The sequence below is a fragment of the Acinonyx jubatus genome, chromosome A3, assembly GCF_027475565.1.
Source record: "Acinonyx jubatus isolate Ajub_Pintada_27869175 chromosome A3, VMU_Ajub_asm_v1.0, whole genome shotgun sequence".
NCBI lineage: Eukaryota > Metazoa > Chordata > Mammalia > Carnivora > Felidae > Acinonyx > Acinonyx jubatus.
In genome coordinates this window covers 4,728,367-4,731,340 of record NC_069388.1, presented here as the reverse complement: position 1 = coordinate 4,731,340, position 2,974 = coordinate 4,728,367, and positions in this window count along the sequence as shown.

Below are 2,974 nucleotides of genomic sequence, written 5' to 3'. Positions count from 1 at the left end.
TCCCTTCCACACTGACGAAGATGACAGGAACACAATAAAACACTTGTCTCCAAAAGTGACTTCTTGGATCCACTGGCAAAATGCTAGAAAGTGGGTATGAACGGAGCCCAAGAAACAGGACACCCAGGCTCTTTGAGCTCAGGGAGTATTACAGAATCCTATCCCGGGCCAAGAATGAGTCACAATGAAAGCTTTTAAAATATAAAACCATCAACCCAGATTTCAATTCCAAGGAAACACATACTTGGCCATGAGGGAATGCTTAAAAAAAAAAAAAAAAAAAAAAATCAGGCTTAAGCCACTTGACAGGAAAATTAAACAGCCAAGGAACATTCAAATAGAATGATTTACATCCTCCCCCCCACCCCCCTTCCAATATGGGTCAGGGCATACATGGATACAGTCTCGGCCAGTGTGCCTGTCCCCTCCGGGGCCCTCTTCTTGTCACTTAACACTGTTTCATGCACACAATCCCCTGCCTGGCTGTGGCTGGCTTATAGCTGCACGGCATTGCCTTTGCCAGTCTCTTGGATTCTTCATGATCCCCGTGCTGTTGGGCTCTTGGGCTGCTTGGGGTGGCTGTTTTGGGAATACGAGGATTTTCTTCCATTATTTATGTGTGCGAGCACTGTTCATTTCTCTCAAACAAATGGAAGCCTGATTGATTTCCTAAGTGTAAGAACGAGATTGGCCCGCAATAAATATTTAAGACTGACCAGGAAGGGCGACCACCGTCTGCTGAAAACAAGCCCGGGAATTACTTTGTTAAAAGCTTTCCCGGCGAAGGGGATGAATGAATAACCATCCTATACGGTATTTGCTCAGCATCTGATGGTTTACAGAGGTTTTCACCTATCTTACTTGATGTTCACAATAGCCCCAGAGAGGTAGACAGGGCACGGATTACAAGGATTATTAAAGCCCCACATTCCCCTCCTCGCCCCCCCCCCTTCTTAACAGATAAGGGCGCTAAAGGCTTAAAGTCATTCGGCGGAGGTCAGACAGTTTGGGGACTAAAACGCGGGGCTCTCGGTCATTCATACGCATATTTAATAAACATCGATCCAGAGCCTCTTCCAAGCCAGGTGCGATGGCGGTGGGTGCAAAGATGAATAAAACACGGCCCCTACCAGGAGGAAGCCCGCGCTCTAGCCCCGGGGAGAGAGAGCCTGTTGAAGTAAACAAGGGCCTGCTTTGCAAGGTGATGAGTGTGCTCAAGAGAAAGGAACAGCGTGCGGACCACATTTCTAATCTGATGTTCCGACCGAAACATCAACCGGCTCGGTTGTTTATTCACAATATGTGTTCTCCGAGGGCGGACGGAGAGGGGGGCTTGACCGTGCGCCGGGAGAGGGGACTGGGGGGGGGGGGTGTGATCACATCGCTGGGGGGCTGGTGGGGGACCAAACGAGCAAATAATTTTCGGGGTGCACCCCGGCTCCCCGAATGGCCCCCGCACGAGCTAAGTCAGGGTCGGCGACCCCCCGCCCGCCGCCGCCTCGCGCAGGGCGGGCGGCGGCGCCGGGTGTCCGCCCGCGCGGCGTGCGGGGTCGCGGGGTCCGCCCCTCGTCGGCGCCCCCGCCGTCGCCCGGCTCCGCAAGCCGCAGCCCCTTCCCCGGCCCGGCTCTTCGGCGCTCCCGCTTCCTTCGCTTTGATGCATTTTCCTGGTTCCCCAAGGTCTTCTTGACGTTCCTTTTTAGTTTCACGAGCGACACGTAGGAACGTGGTCCTTTAGAGCAGGGCGAGGACGTGAGGGGCGCCCCGGCCCGGGACCCCCGCGGACGCGCCCCCGGCAGGTGTGGGCCGCGCGGCCGCCTCGGCTCCGCTGCCCCGGGAGCCAGCCCGGCCTCCGCTCCCCGCCGCGCTCGGCACGAGGAAACGCTCGCCACACACACGCGTGTGCCAAGTTGGGGCGACGCGGGAGCGGGCGCGGGCGTGAGGGCCCGCAGCCGGGGTCGGGGCGGCTTCCCGCGGCGGAGACCCCGCTGCCGCGACCCTCGCCCGCGTGTCCTCCACGCCGCCGCGCGGCTCCGCGACCCGGGCCCGCTGCCCCCCACGCCCCAGCCCACGTCCCCGCCGCGGCGCCCGGCTCGGGCCTCGGCCCCGGGTCACACGCCCGGCGGGGCTCGGGCCTCTCGGTACCCCGCGGGGCCCCTGCCCGGACGCCCCCCCCCCCCAGCCCTGCCCCGGGCCGGCCGGACAGCGGGGCGCGCGGGGAGACCGTCGGGGCGGCCGTGGGGCGCGGGGCCCGGGCCCCTCCGCGCAGGGAATCGGCGTTCGGGGAAGGAGGGTGGGGGGCCGTCAAAGTTTCGGGGAACTTTCCCACTCGAGATTGCACAACCCTGCAGTGCCCCCTACAGAAAGCGGCGGCCGGGGAGGGAGGGCGGGCGCCCCCCACGACCCCCGACTGCCGGCGGCGGCTCGGCCCCGGGCGGCCTGCAGCTCTGGCTTGGCTTTTTTTTTTTTTTCCTCCTGGTTGTTTTTCGGATACATCTTTTTTTTTTTTTTTCCACAGTATTGAAAAAAAAAAAAAAAAAAAAAAAAGCGAGCCGGAGCCGCCGCCTGCAGTGGAGCGTGCTCGGCCTCCAGAGGCAGTCGTCTCCAACTTTTGCTCTCCCGCCCCAACTCCGAGCGCGCCTCAAACTTCGCCAGTGTTGGGGCCCAAATTTGCCTGCCGCTCAACTCCACTCTAATGCGCGCGCCAAGGCCCCCGGAGGCGCTCTGCAGCCCCGGGGGCCGCGCTCCTGAGGCTCGGGCCCGCCCGCTGGCGCGCTCCCCGAGCCCCGGGCCCGGTGCGGGAAGGGGGAAAGCGGGCGCCCCGGGAGCACCCCGGGAGAGGGCGGAGCGCTCCCGTGCCCCGGGGCAGGGGTGGGGCAGGGAGCTCCCGGTGGGGCAGGGAGCTCCCGCGCCCGGAACGTTGCGAGCAAGCCTTGCGAACGTCGCAGGGGGGCACTCGCGAGGGACGGACAGGAAG